The sequence below is a fragment of the Rhipicephalus microplus genome, unplaced genomic scaffold, assembly GCF_043290135.1.
Source record: "Rhipicephalus microplus isolate Deutch F79 unplaced genomic scaffold, USDA_Rmic scaffold_42, whole genome shotgun sequence".
Taxonomy (NCBI): Eukaryota; Metazoa; Arthropoda; class Arachnida; order Ixodida; family Ixodidae; genus Rhipicephalus; species Rhipicephalus microplus.
Genome location: NW_027464615.1, coordinates 3,011,694 through 3,027,386, shown reverse-complemented (window position 1 = coordinate 3,027,386; position 15,693 = coordinate 3,011,694). Strand labels below are relative to the sequence as shown.

Here is a 15,693-nt window from a genome sequence, read left to right as displayed (position 1 = left end):
AAGTTAATAGTTGAACAAGAATAAACTTTTGTAAAGCGTTAGAGCATTCGACGACCCACTCGTTGCACAATGCGCAATATATGCACCTGGTTGTCCTTTTTAAAATGTTTTATTGCCTGTCGTTGCCGCTGTGGTCTAGTGGCTAAGGTACTCGGCTGCTGGCCCACAGGTCGCGGTATCGAACCCTGGCCGCGGGTGTCACAAACTCTCAAATGAGTGCTCATAATACCTCCATATAATGTAATCACGACTACTAAAGCTTCATTTATTGTAGTATATGTGCAGTCAGCTATTCCGCCTAGCATAAACTCATCATTTGATTTCACCAATATAACACAAGTGAGCAGAAGGCAAACGAATGAGCCGTGCCTTGTATATTGAATAGGCATTGTATTCTTTCGAGATTTTGTAAGAAAAAAATATTCATTACAAAAGATATATGAAAGCACTGTAACAACTGGTTGCGCCTTACTAAGCAGCTACTTAAGCGCGCAAGGATTTATTATTTATTGTACCGCGAAGATGACAAGGTACGATATTCTAGTAGCGCTTACAGTTTCAGCTCTAACTATTTTTATAAAATGTCATAACCTTCTTCACCTTCCTGGGCTTCAGGCACCAGACATCACACAGGTTGGTAGTCATACAGGATTCACCTATAGTTACAGCATGACGTGCGTGGTTAACGGGAATATATATTTTGACAAACGTTTTGGCAGTATATGTGCCTCTCCGCTTTCTACAGCCAATTCAATCTTCTACGATCGCTCACTGACAATTTACTTATGATGCACACGCTTTCCGAAAGAAAGCTCACTTGTGTTGTTATTTATCGTTCGTGAATTCTAGCTCTAACTTTGCTTATATAATTTTTTTAAGAACTCATCCATATATTGATCAATGTGCCGTTTTTTTACCATTACATGGAAACACGGGTACATACGTGACCATACTGAACTGATGTGATTTTTAAATAGCATTATTGGTCTTGTAACACCTAGCGTGGCTCATTCAGCCGAGAGACTGGTAAATAATTTCTAATAAACTATAAACAAAGTGTGCAGACCAAAAGGTTAATAGGGAACTGCTTTATTTAGTGTAAAATATTGGACGTCGTTAAGTACACTTCACGCCAACATATTCTCAGCTTATTTTTCTGTCACGTGAACAACTGGACTAACGATGTTTCCCGACGAGAAAACAGCTCTACCAGCTCATCCAAAGTTACCAGCGAGGAGTTCAGCGTTTAGGGCAGTTACCTGAGCACGGTAGCATCGCCGTTTGATGACACCGTACCGGCACGTGAAGCAGCTGACACGCTTCCCATCAATGACATTTCATCCCTACAAAATAGCCAGGTGGGGTAGAAAATGAATGGACACAATTATTTACGCACAAAGACTGCGCCACATGTAAAGGCATGATTGTGAAGTTGGATGCCACCTAATGGTTTCGTTTCCTAAATAATTAACTTACGGCCCTATCATTCGACACACAGCATCATGGCAGCGAAGAAATGATAGAAAAGATAATAGCGACATTGGTGAACATCAACATTATAATGAAGCTTTGAAACTGTACACATCGTGTGGCTGTCTCGAAGTCTGAGCCCAAATAGACTTCTCTGTTACTTAGGAGCGTGCTTTATTTTTGGGATGTTTCATTTGTCCGCGCTAGAATAATTACTTTGTCTTTTCCTTCTCAAATAAGGGTATTTTACCATGTAGCGGGGCGTCGCAAATAAAACAGATATCGTCAGCGATAACGTTCTGAGCCAATGAAGGAAAGGCTACAGAGCCAAGGTGGGCATGTGCCACCACTGTAGAATAAAAGTGCTACAAATGCGTTCGTGTTTTTCGCGTTAAATTGGTAAAAAATAACAACATTATCTTCTACTAGATGCTGTTTATAAAGAGATGGTACATGCACCAAGGAGGCATCATTATTTGTTGTTGCTTTCTAAACAGTCGTTTCGCGTTTTTGTGCGCCTAAAAACGTCCGACCTTTTACGTTCACCTCATGATCGAAATCCTGTCTTGGTCTTTAGGTGAGTGCGAGTCGCCCTTCAGATAATCGGACGACACGCCGAAGGAGCTTGTACTGTATTTCACTCACAAGTGAGCGGATGTATCTAATTGTGTGCAGCGGAATTACTTGATAATGGCTGTCATTCCAAACGTGAGCTGAACCGGACTACTTCGCGGAGGAGTACAAGCACAGTAGCGCTGCCCACAGAGCTTTCCCTTCATTGCCCCAGAAAGTTGTCCCCGAGTATGGTTCACTCACTTCTGCCAGTGCATTAAGTGGTAGCGCACCATGGCCTTTCTAAGGTCGTGTTTGGCCTAAGCATGCGCAGAGTTCTCTTTCAAGGGGGATGAAGGCTCGTCGCAGCGCCCCCTTCCTATATTGTCAATATAAGAAGCAGGCTTTGCGCCCCCTCTTGACCCCCCTCCCCCTGCCCAGTGCGCACACCTATAGTCGGTCTTAGCCAAAAAGCATCTGCGGCGTATTGGCACTTTCATAACACTGACAGAGCAAAGGACCTTCATAGGAGTGACACAACGATAAGGCCCCAGGTTACTAAAGGTGGCACCATAACAACGAAACATTTAGGAGTGAGCATTAGTACAATCTTCATAACTTGTCTGACCTCTCATATACTGTGTGTACTCTAATCATAATTTTGATACCTCCAATATCTCATAAAATATTTGCGACTCTCACACGTGTCAAGGCCCGCTCCATATTAACTGGCGGAAATGTCAGTTCAACAACGCTGTGCACAGTCAGTCACATTGGCTCAGCCACACAATCTGTGCAAATTCCGCGGCACCGGCAACGTTGCGACCGATTTCTGGATCAAAAATTGGTATGGTTTAGAAACAGTGCATTTCAGAACCAAATAAACTGCCCATAAAAATCGAGTATATTTCAAACCGATTTTAAATAGTTAAAAATTGTTTTCTAAAACACCCACCATTACCAAAGCGATTCAGTTGAATGCAGTAGTAAATCATTTCAATTAAGAAAAGTTACCGTTACTTTTAACGGGCAAAAATTGCAGCAATGTTTATCAAACGCAGTAGCAACTAGAGCCTTCGAGATGTTTATTACCCACAAGTGAAAAAACTGCGCTTACTTCAGTTTAAAGGCAATAATTCATTATTATCTACTGAACAAAACTGAGGCGTAGAAATGAAACTGTTGCAGAATTATTATTTTGGTGAATGTCATGCTGATGACAGTATATTAGACACTGGATTCGTCGACTATAAATATTTTAGCATGAAGGGCTTCATACAATGCCCCTACAACAACAGCCCCTGCATTTATTTACAAACTCTATATCCGGCTGCGTTCGTTTTAGTAAATTATAACAAAAAACAAATTTTCCACTGTTCCAAAAACAGATAAAGGCTGATGGACAACATAGAGAAAGACAGGCAGGAAAAACAGACACAAAAAGAGTTTAAAAGACCGAAAGCCTAGTCATTTATTGTATAGTACAGCAAGTGTTTGGAGAAGCAGAGGTCTGAATGTAGAAACGTATCTAATTCAGGCTAGGTAAGTAGCCCACTTTCTCTGTTGCGCCCAAGCTTCGCGAGAGTTAGTGCAAGCTCCGCTGTTTCTGTTGTCTCTCAAAACACCACTCTGTCCGACGTCTGTAGCTCGGTATTTTTTAAGTTTTAACACATTCACAGATATAATGTCTTTCCAAAACAAGCTGCACGTGGTAGATGTTTTGCACAGCTTTAGGAAGTGGGACACAAAAGAATTGTTCAAACAATCATGAAAGAACACATTAAAAGCCAATTTATTTTTGCTCCTTTTAAACGCCCATGTTAGTATTACCGGGTCCATTCTGTAGGTATAGAGCTGTGTATCGATCTAGCAACTTTGCGAACTGGTTAGGATAAGCTGGCTTCGTTTTAACTGCTAAGTAAATATTTGTCCAGCAGTGCCCGACACAACTGCAATCAAGAGCTGTGTTTACGGCGAGCTGCTAAAAGATCCGTAACCTTGAATTGAAAGTTAAAATCAGCTATCAACCAAAGAAGATTACCCTTCTGAATCATCCGCAGGAATCCAGGGCAAAGTACACTGGCCGAAAATAATGCACGAATGCTCTGATGGCCTTCGTGATAAAAAAAAACCACTATCATACGTGATAATTAGATTCCCAGAGAGAATGCTTCGTGGCAACACAGCTTCAGACTAGGTCTCTAGGTAATGAAACTCTTTCGGGTTATTTGGCACACGCTTAGTAGAATACAGAACACGTGTACCATTAGGAAACAAAAAATGCAGAACAACAGATGATGGAAGACCGATCTCTGCTGTCTTTCGCTTTTTTTTCTTATTTGGTGGTGCGTGTTCTTTTCTATTTCAATTAAATTGGGCCTGTAAGCATGCTTTCCATTGTTGCACGTAATATTCAAGCACCACTTTTAAAGAGTATAGTGTAGTCTACATTGAACGTATGATTCCTGTGCTTTTGTAGGCACATTGTTGGTGGAAGACTTCTAGCAATGTGCCTCAATGGAAGCAAAATGCTGGGACCTCACGCACTGTGCAATATGGATGGAGGTTAAACTATGCATGTATTCGAAATTATTGCAAAAGTGCTCTTCTGCATTCGATAGTCTGAACTACTTTGGTAGATTGAATTCAATAAAGGCCAAAAGTATCTTGATGTAGAGAGAGAGAGAGAGAGAGAGAGAGAAACAAGAAAAAAGGAAGGCAGGGAGGGTAACCAGATGCTAGTATCTGGTATGCTACCCTACATTGGAGCTGAGGAAGAGGGGGTTGAAAGAGAAAAATAGACTTAAAAAATAAATAGGAGAAAAACACTGACACACACGCACACACAAAATCAGTCCACTCAGATGCATTCCGACACGCCAGTAGTTCGCAAGAAGCCCAGTAGCGCTTGCACGGCTTTCTTCTGTGACGATCAGTCATGACGATGGCGCAGTATTCTTTCTTCTGACAGCGGCTGGTCATCTAACCTGTTTAGTGTATTACAAGGGTGTTGTCTTTCCAGGTTGTATTCCGGGCAGTCACACAGGATATGTCGAATTCTTTCTTCATCTCCGCTGTGTGAACAGTCGGTGGTGTCGGCCATCCCTATGCGGAACGCATACGCATGGGTAAACGCGAATCCCAGCCATAGCCTGCACAGAGCAGTAGCGTCACCTCGTCGTTTTTTTTTTTTTTTTGGAAGCCGTAAGCTTAACGTTAGATCAAGGGATCGTAACCTTGCGTGCGTAAAGAGAGGCTCATTCCAAAGAGCCATGGAGCGTTGACGAGCAAGCATGTGGAGCCTCCTAGCAGCGTCCTTCCTTGAGAGAGGTATTGACTGGTTGTTGTCTTCTGTATGGGCTGAACGGGCAGGTTGATCAGCTCGTTCGTTACCGCGAATTCCACTGTGGCTTGGAAACGACTGAAATATAACGTGGTGCCATTTCTCTGTTATATGGTGTAGCATTTCTGCTGTTTCAAATACCAACCGCTCGTGTAGAGCACGGCGTAGATTTGACAGAAGTGACTGCAGTGCCGCCTTGCAACCGCAGAAAATCTTCCACCGTTGCGTGCTTTGGTCGTTAATGAAACGCAGCGCAGCACGAAGCGCTGCAAGCTCTGCTGCCGTTGTTGTGGTTGCATGGGCTGTCCTGAATTTGATGGTTGTGGCGTGCGTTGGAATAACTAACGCCGCCGTTGAGCTGTGTGCCAGGACGGAGCCGTCGGTGTACACGTGGGTGCCGTCTTGGTAATTCTCGTACAGCAGAAGAAAGGTGAGCTGCTTGAGGGCTGGTATTGAGAAATCTCGTTTGTTCTGGATGCCTGGTATTTTCAAGTTGATGACTGGCTGTTTGAGACACCATAGAGGAATTGAAGGTCTCGCCGCGGGCGTAAAACCAGTTGGTAGGGAGTCACCATGTGTAGTTATTGTTCGACAAAAGGAAGTATGAGGTCTATCCACTGGCAGAGAGGCTAGGTGGTGATGGGGAGTCCGGCCCACATGCCTTATGTGTGTTCTCAAAGCTTCAAGTTCAATATGGGTCAGCACGAGGTGGTCTTTGGCTAAAGCAATAGTCGCCACTGTTGAGGAACCCTGAGGCAGACCTGAACATATTCGAAGCGCCTGTGCCTGAACGCTTTGTATTATGCGTCGACTTGTTTTGCTGGCGTTTGATAATGTAGGCAGACTATACCGTAAAAAGCCAAGAAAAAGCACCCTGTACAGTCGTAACATAGCATTAGGCTGCATTCTCCAAGTCTTTCCAGCGAGAAGCTTGAAAAAAATGGCATACGCCTGTCAATCGCTTTTTCAAATACGACATGAGGGCTCCATGATATGTCTCTGTCGACTATGACACCCAGAAATTTGTGAGACCGACGATATGGTATATTTTGACCGTTAATTGACACTCTGTAATTCGACATGGGTTTGCGCGTAAATGCCTGAAGAGCGCACTTTCCGGAGGAAATTTCCAGGCCTCGATTGCGAAAATACAAAACAGTTGCAGTAGCAGCTCTCTGTATTGTCGCTCGTTACTGCAGGCGAGTTACCGCAGATGTCCAGATGCAGATGTCCTCAGCGTATGTTGATAGATAAATATTGTTTGGCAGGTGCATATGGAGAGCGATCAGTGTTATATTGAATAGCATGGGGCCCAGTACACCACCCTGAGGGACGCCACGACAACTGAAATGTGCACACGTGTTCCCGGCCTCCGTACTCACAAAAAAGGGTCGCATTTGGAGATAACTGCTTACCCACTTAAGAATTCGGCCCCCCACTCCAATTCTTTTTAGTGCCGTAAGGGTGGCTTCATGTGTAACGTAATTATAGGCTCCTTTGACGTCGAGGAACAGGAAGGCGCAAAGACGCTTATGACCTTTCTCGTGTTCAACGTACGTGATTAGGTAGATGACGCTATCGATCGATGGTCGACCACGTCAAAAGCCCGCCATGGCATTTGGGTAGATCTCATGATACTCCAAGTACCACTCAAGTCGGCCGAGAATCATTCTCTCCATCACTTTACCCACGCAACTAGCCAATGCGATCGGGCGATAGAAGGAGAGTTCTAATGGTTATTTGCCAGGTTTTAGCAGTGGTACGAGACTACTAGCTTTCCGACTTAAGGGGACAGTGCCCTCTAGCCAACAATCATTGTATAGCTGAAGTAGAGCTATTCTCGCGCGCTCACCCAGACGACACAGGGCTCTGTTGGAGATTCCATCAGGTCCTGGTGCGGAGTTACGTTTGCGTGAAGCGAGTGCTGCCTTGAGCTCATGAATGGTGATCGGGAAGTTTATACAGGAACCACGTGGTGGCGGACAACTCCTCAATAGTGGTGAGCTAAGTGCTGTAGTTTGCTCTGATAGTCCGGCGCAGAACTTTTCAGCAACGTCCATATCTGGTCAATTTTGGTAAAGGGCTAAGGCCTTGAATGGTGACTTCTGAATGGGGGATGACCTCAAACCTCCTTCCATCCTCCATGTCTGCGATAAAGGCTTACGAGGGTCGAGTTACTCGCAGAAAGTAATCCAGCGTTAGAATTCTAGCTTGTCCAACCGAAGTTTGATCTTCTTATGCATACGTCTAGCAGTCCGTAAATCTTCTACGTCCTTCGTGCACCGGTGTCTTTTTTCAGCTCGTCGTCGGAGCTCTATGTTGATGTCCATTATTCTGAGAGGGCATGGGATCGTACACACAGTCTTTTACAGTGTTCTTGATGGCCTCTTGTAAATCGCATATGTGTTCTTGGCATTGGTCTTCCATACGAGACTGAATTTTTTTCCAGCCCACTCATTTAACCATGTCGCGCACTTTAGAAGGCGACAATCCTCTGATCTTGACGTATGTTTGAATGTGATCACTCCCATGCGTTTCTATATCCGTAAACCATTAAGTATGTTTCACTGAGCTTCACAAAACGAAATCCAAGTCGAGACAGCTACTGTATGTGGAGCCACGTAAAATTGTAGAACTGCCATTGTTCAGTAACTAAAGTTTGTTGTTGGAGGCAAAAGACACAAAGTTTGTGCCCTTCATGTTGATATTCTGACTTCCCCATAATGTATGATGAGCGTTAAAATTCCTGTTGATAACACACGGGTCAGGAGTTAACGCTATGATATCTCGTAGTCCTTTTTGATTGAACTGGCTTTCTGGTGATAGGTATGCGCCAACCACAATGATGTTGAGCCTCCTTTTTTCACTCTTAAGCATACGTATTGGTTTCCGTCTTGAGGTGGTAGAGGTTGAAGGATGTAAGTGAGTGTCGCAGAACGAGCGCTAAAAAAGGGCGCGACGCCAAATTCTTGCGATAACGCGCGAAAGAGACGCCGCGAAGTCAAAAGAAAAAAAAAGAAGAAAACAGACATCCAAGGTCCCCGGGCGCGCGCTCTCCCCGCGGAAGCGTGGCGTCGCAGATGAACCTCCTCACCCCGCATCGGCGACCCAGCAAGCCCGCGATTTTTCTAGAACGAACGGGGCGTGGTCAAACCGAGTTGAATCATCCTCCGGGGAGGGCAGTCGAACCGTCTCGCACCTCTCCCCAGCCTTCGTTGCGTATCGCGCCGACGAAATGACGAGAAATTTCTGGAAGGTGGCGCGGAAGGTATTTAATCGAGCGGCCGAGATGAGAAATCAGGAGGAGACGGAAGTGAACGCCAGAGCGCGTAGGGATTCCGCCGTGTAGTCGGCGAAGTTTTTGGTCCGTAGGGACGAGGCCGGAGGTGAAGAGGATTTCCACCTGAGGGGTGACGACTCGAGCTACCGGCAAGAGTGTGTGTTTACCGCTATCGAGCGAAGACGCGGGGCAACAGCTGCGTGTGTGAAGCCGACGTGTTCCGGCGAAGAAGTTGAAGTTGGAAGAGTGGCCAATTGAAGACGCGAGGTTTCCTGGAAGAGAAACTTCGAGGACTGCGGAACGACAACAACGCTGGACTTTAGTGAGTGATTCTCGGAAGAGTATCATCTCGACTTTGGTTCCAAGAACTTTGGACTGAATAGGTTTTCTATCTCTTTAGTCTTTAAGTGTCTTGGTTGTTCAATGCATGCGACTGCATTGTAGCTCGTATTGTTGTCCGAGTCCGTTGTTTCAAGTGTGGCTGATTGTATTGTGTAGTACGTTGATTGATTGGTTTGATTGGTGACATATTGTATGCAACTATTGTGGAGTGAGCATTTTTGTGTATTGTTTTCGCTCTGCCATTATTGAGAATATAATTTGTTTGTTTATCAACTCTCGGCTCTGACTTGTTCTTTGGACCACAGCCGGCGTCCGCTGGCGCGCCAAAAGGACCACTTCTAAATTGTCCACACTTTCGTGGTGCGGTTCGGGGGGCCGATACTTCGACCCTTGGAATTAGCCCGGCGATTGCCTCCCTAATAACGGGACCGGTGTGACAATTAATCTGGCGTCCGCGAATCAGGACCTTTTGGTGCACAGTGTGTCTAAAGTAGTGAGAAAGAGCCTCGAGTTGTTGATAGTGCTATCGAAACGATTGTGTGTGTTGTTCAGTGTTCTCGTTAACGAGTGCAAGGGAGTGTTCCGATAGACTGATTTAGGCACATACTTTTTGCACGCGGCAAGGTTTTAGTTGCGAGTTGCGAGACACAATGGATCTCGAAAAGTTAGTTGCTCTTGGTGAAAAGATGGGTCTTTCTGGCGCCGAACTACGGAAGTGGGTTACCCAGAAGGAAAAAGAAGAAAAAGAGAGAGCCAAAGAAGAAAAAGCAGGCGAGCTGGAAAAAGAGAGGTTGGTGGTCGAAAGAGCCAAAGCGGAAAAGGAAGCTGAGGTGGAGAGAGAGAGGTTGGCGGCAGAGAGGGCCAAGGAAGAAAAGGCAGCTGAGTTGGAGAGAGAAAGGCTGGCCGCTGAAAGGGCGAGAGAAGAAAGAGAAGCAAAGGAGCGACAGCTGAAAGAAGAAAGAGAGGCAAAAGAGCGACAGCTGAAGGAAGAACGAGAGCAGCAATTGAAGTTGGAGCTGGAGAGAGAAAAGTTGGCAGCCGAAAGGGCGAGAGAAGAAAGAGAGGCAAAAGAGCGACAGCTGAAGGAAGAAAGAGAGCAGCAATTGAAGATGGAGCTGGAGAGAGAAAAGTTGGCAGCCGAAAGGGCGAGAGAAGAAAGAGAAGCGGAGATGGCTGAAAGGGAACGGCAGCGGCAGCACGAGATGGAACTCGAGCGGCTCCGTTTGCAACAGCGAAGCGAAACTCCCGTCCAAGCTAGAGTTGAAAGCAGCGAACGGGAAGATCACGGCTTCCGCTTGAACCCAAGCAAGCTGCTCGTAGCGTTTGATGAAAGGAAGGACGACCTTGACACGTACCTTCACCGATTTGAGACGATTGCGAAGAGCCAGAATTGGCCGGAACATCAATGGGCAACTGCTTTAAGTACCTGCTTGAGTGGTGAAGTGCTCAGTGTGTACGGTAGGCTGACGCCGACCGATGCAGCCAACTATGCAAAGGTGAAAGCTGCTTTGCTGAAGCGATTTAGATTTACCGTGGAAGGATTCCGGGACAGATTTAGGACAGGAAAGCCAGCTGATGGAGAGACGGCTACGCAGTATGCCGCCCGACTTTGTCATTATTTCGACAGATGGATTGAACTTTCAGGGACAGCGCAGGAGTACGATGAGCTTAGAGAACTGCTAATCAGAGAACAATTTCTTACTAGTTGCCACCCAAGCCTGTCACTGTACTTAAAAGAGAGGAAGGCTGACTCATTTGAAGACATGCTGGAATTGGCTGATCAATTCTTGGAAGCGCAAGGTGGCATTAATTTGGCCAAGGTCAAGAAGGATTGTCCCGATGATTCGAAGAAATTGGCTCCCGAAAAAAAGAAGCGTGCACCAGAGAGCATTCCGCGATGTTTTCTGTGCAACCGAGTGGGTCATCGCGCGAAAAACTGTCGAACGATCTTTACGAGCCCTACGGCAGTAAAATGTTTCAAGTGTGGTCAGACTGGGCACAAAGCAGACGCTTGTCGGAACGGAGTGAGTCAAACTCACCAGGTATCCTGTGTGCAAGCAGCACCGAAATCTGATAATAATGCCGTCACTGATGGATTCGTAGAGTTGAAGAATGGGGAGAAAATTCCTATTGTGGGGGCTGTAATGTCAAAACAGCCAACCGGTGTTACGAAAGGAATGCCAACGCTGCTTGGAAAAGTTGCGGACAAAAAGATTACGGTGTTAAGAGATACCGGTAGCTCCACTGTTATCGTGCGGAGAGATTTGGTACGGGAAAGGGAGTTAACAGGCAAAACGAAACCGGTTTGCTTAATTGACCGTACAGTTCGGATGCTTCCCGAAGCAGAAATCGAGATTGAAACCCCGTACTTCAGCGGGAAGGTTACTGCTTTATGCATGACGACCCCCCTGTACGACCTTGTCATCGGAAACATCGACGGGGCGCGAGGGCCGAGTGATCCAGAATGTTTGGGAGAAGACCCGAAGATAGAGCCCTCGCCAACACAGCGGCCGCGAGACACAGTGAAGGAGCAGCCCGTGACGAACCTCACTAGAGCCCAAGGCGAAGCCGCGGCGCAAGAGACAGTGAAGGAGAAGACGATCGTGTCGAATAAGTTCACGGGCAGAGCAACTGGACTTACGTCGGCACGACCTCAACCGACCGACAGTGTAAAGGAGACGGAGTTGGCCAGCTGGGCAAAATGTAGAGGCATGATCAAACGGGTAAATAAACAGACAGGACCCGTCGGATGTAATGACGCGTTCACGGCTGAGACGACGCCTCAGATATCGTCGTTGGAAAGGGCTCGCCGAAAAAGAACGTGGAAACACAAAAAGAGATCGAGCGAGCACCGCAAAAAGGGGCGCAAGCGCTGCTCGAAGTACTCAGGATAAGTGCTGAAGTCAAATCAGAATGGGTTTGACAGTGCTGGGTGACATATGTTGTGTTAATGTTCTGGTTGTCCTGTGTCACAAGTGTCGAAGTGTTGTGCTGTGATGTGATGTATAGTATTGGACCATTGTTGTAATGCGAGAACTTGGTACATTTGTATTATTGGGAATATGTGGTGGAGTGTTGTACTCGTGTGCCTGTGGGTATATTTCATGTGCTGTGTAATTGAATTACAATGTACAATTGTATTAAGTGATCTATTGTGAATGTGAAGTGTCATGAGCGACTGATGGTGTTACAGTCTGTGAGAGTGTGTGGTGACTGTTCGCGCTCGTCTGTGAGGTTTTGAATATTATGAGATAATATTCTTAAAGTGGGGGGCAGTGTCGCAGAACGAGCGCTAAAAAAGGGCGCGACGCCAAATTCTTGCGATAACGCGCGAAAGAGACGCCGCGAAGTCAAAAGAAAAAAAAAGAAGAAAACAGACATCCAAGGTCCCCGGGCGCGCGCTCTCCCCGCGGAAGCGTGGCGTCGCAGACGAACCTCCTCACCCCGCATCGGCGACCCAGCAAGCCCGCGATTTTTCTAGAACGAACGGGGCGTGGTCAAACCGAGTTGAATCATCCTCCGGGGAGGGCAGTCGAACCGTCTCGCACCTCTCCCCAGCCTTCGTTGCGTATCGCGCCGACGAAATGACGAGAAATTTCTGGAAGGTGGCGCGGAAGGTATTTAATCGAGCGGCCGAGATGAAAAATCAGGAGGAGACGGAAGTGAACGCCAGAGCGCGTAAGGATTCCGCCGTGTAGTCGGCGAAGTTTTTGGTCCGTAGGGACGAGGCCGGAGGTGAAGAGGATTTCCACCTGAGGGGTGACGACTCGAGCTACCGGCAAGAGTGTGTGTTTACCGCTATCGAGCGAAGACGCGGGGCAACAGCTGCGTGTGTGAAGCCGACGTGTTCCGGCGAAGAAGTTGAAGTTGGAAGAGTGGCCAATTGAAGACGCGAGGTTTCCTGGAAGAGAAACTTCGAGGACTGCGGAACGAGAACAACGCTGGACTTTGAGTGAGTGATTCTCGGAAGAGTATCATCTCGACTTTGGTTCCAAGAACTTTGGACTGAATAGGTTTTCTATCTCTTTAGTCTTTAAGTGTCTTGGTTGTTGAATGCATGCGACTGCATTGTAGCTCGTATTGTTGTCCGAGTCCGTTGTTTCAAGTGTGGCTGATTGTATTGTGTAGTACGTTGATTGATTGGTTTGATTGGTGACATATTGTATGCAACTATTGTGGAGTGTGCATTTTTGTGTATTGTTTTCGATCTGCCATTATTGAGAATATAATTTGTTTGTTTATCAACTCTCGGCTCTGACTTGTTCTTTGGACCACAGCCGGCGTCCGCTGGCGCGCCAAAAAGGACCACTTCTAAATTGTCCACGCTTTCGTGGTGCGGTTCGGGGGGCCGATACTTCGACCCTTGGAATTAGCCCGGCGATTGCCTCCCTAATAACGGGACCGGTGTGACAGTGAGGTCTTGGCGAATGAACACCAGAACCTTGCTGCTTTTATTTAAGGTAGACAACATAAAATGTTGGTATCCCGAGAGCCGTATTGCACTCGATAAGTTTGCCTCAAAAATGAGGATTACGGGAAACATATTGACGTACAGAAATCGATGAAAATCACCAATGCACGATCTCAGTCCCCTGGCATTCCACTGCAGTATTGCTGCATTACGAACCTCAACCCTGAAAGACAGTGGTGGGTAAGCCATGGTCTACTCTAGGGCTGCTAGCACTGGACTAAGCGAGTCCAGTACTTGAAGGGCACTTTTGGCTGACGGTGTATTCATGTCGCTTAACAACACGTGAATGGTGTCCACAAATGATCTTAGCATCACCATCACGCGATGATCTGACTTCCCGGCCGTTGCAGCATCTTGTGCTTGTTCTTGAGGCGGCTTCTGTTGAGGCTCAACAGGTCGTGTAGGCGGCTTCTGTTGAGGCTCAACAGATCGTCTAGGCTGAAGGAGTGGCAATTCTTTTGGTGAGAGAGATCTCCAAGGATCTTCTCTTCCAGCGCAGATGTTTTTCACGCTAGGAGCCGTGCCTGTCGATTCCACTTGAGTTGCTGATTCTCTCGTTAGATTTTGCACTGTCCTTCGTGAGGACCTTCGACGATGACGGCGCCTTCGCCTTACTTTTTGTGCAGATTCTCTGTGAGTCAAGTTGTCGCGCACCATTCGCCTCAGAATATAAATCTCTTTCTTAATCTGAGGACAGTCATTGGAGGAAGCACTGTCAGCGCCGTGGCAGTTGGAGCATTTCAACGTAGTTGCACTACAGTCGTCTTCTGGGTGGTGTTCAGCGCATCGGGGCGCACTGCGGAATTTCTACAAACGCCCTTAGCGTGGCCAATCGTCTGGCACGTGAAACACTGCATAGGCTTTGGAATAAATGGGCGAACCTGGGGACGAAAATGACCAACCTTCACGTAAGAGCGAAGACAGTCACCCTTGAATGTTATTCACACACAACGAGAGTTGCCTAGGCGACCAGCATGCACAATGACGTTGTTTTCACTCACTGGTTTTATCAGTACAGGAAAAGTTTCATTGATGATTTGAGTGTCCATATCATAGATAACTCCTGTTACGGTGTCACCATTTGCTGGTATGATGGATCGGACTTTAATGTTTCCCAGCTCGGACACATGCTGTAGCGTGTTCAGTCCGCTCGGGTTCATCATGTCGATTGCCAAAACATTCTTCCTCGTGTTTATCCTGATGTCCTTAATCTCGTTAGGCACAATACTTTCAAGGTACAAGGACAGTGCTTGCCTGTTGAGGATGCGTAGATTGGCAGTAGTGGTCTGCGGCACAAACAGAATGAAGTGAGGCCATCACTGAGGCGCTGTCCTCACAGTGGCTGTACTTGATGTAGAGGTCAACCAGGCTGGACGTTAGACTAGCAAATATATTTCTAACAAAACGTGTATGTAATACGGAACACACCAGTGCCTCTTTAGAAAAAGTATTCTTTTTGTTCGGCAATAGCAATTTTTATGTGTGCGTATTACTAGCGAAAAAAGATAGTTATACTGAATGAAACGATTACGTTTTGAAAAACACATTGCTGGTAAAGTGCGACATTCATCAAAGTGAACTTGGTACATATATCCTTGGCTCAACTGCAAGAGCATTGTGCGAATAGCAAGCTTCGTAGGTCCACTAATAAATTTATTTAAACTATCATGTCTTGAAAACTGTGTTATTTTATCTGATGAGTCAACGAGTAATTCCACTGTTTTACGCTCATATGCCGTTACGATGCTTTGTCCTGCTATGAAACCAAGCGTTTCCCGCAATATCTTTCAACGTTGCAGCAACAGAAAAATGAGTAAGCATAAAAGCATAAAATTGTCCCGGCACGTTTCACAAGGTTCAGAAACTTCTTCCTCTAACACTGGATGCTTCTGCCTTCTCTTTCGTTGTCATCGATTACGTTTCTATTTTTTTGCAGTTCTACACACCAAATACGACTATCTGGACTATGCTGACAACACGAAGAAAAATAACCTGCAAAGTTGATTTCGTGAATAATGCAACTAATACTTCTGTTTTCTTTGAGAGGGAATATTGCTTAGGACATGAATGGTAACCATTACTGTCTATCATAGAAACATCATTCGTATACACTGATACAAAACCAACACCTGTAGGGTCAACACAACTTTGCAGGGGATTTTTATAACCATCAGCCTTTTTACTAACGCCACGTATGATGCAATGAGAGTTTCTCCTCCAGGTAAGCTGCTTACA

At 46.1% G+C, this 15,693-nt stretch overlaps 1 long non-coding RNA gene across 1 annotated transcript; it reads left to right on the top strand.

Annotated features, from left to right (window-relative positions):
- The first annotated feature begins 520 nt into the window (after nt 1-520).
- On the top strand, nt 521-15,680 carry LOC142761781 (uncharacterized). Its single transcript, XR_012889223.1, has 3 exons — nt 521-633; nt 15,395-15,528; nt 15,594-15,680. It is a non-coding gene; the product is annotated as an uncharacterized LOC142761781 (long non-coding RNA).
- Nucleotides 15,681-15,693: the final 13 nt, after the last annotated feature.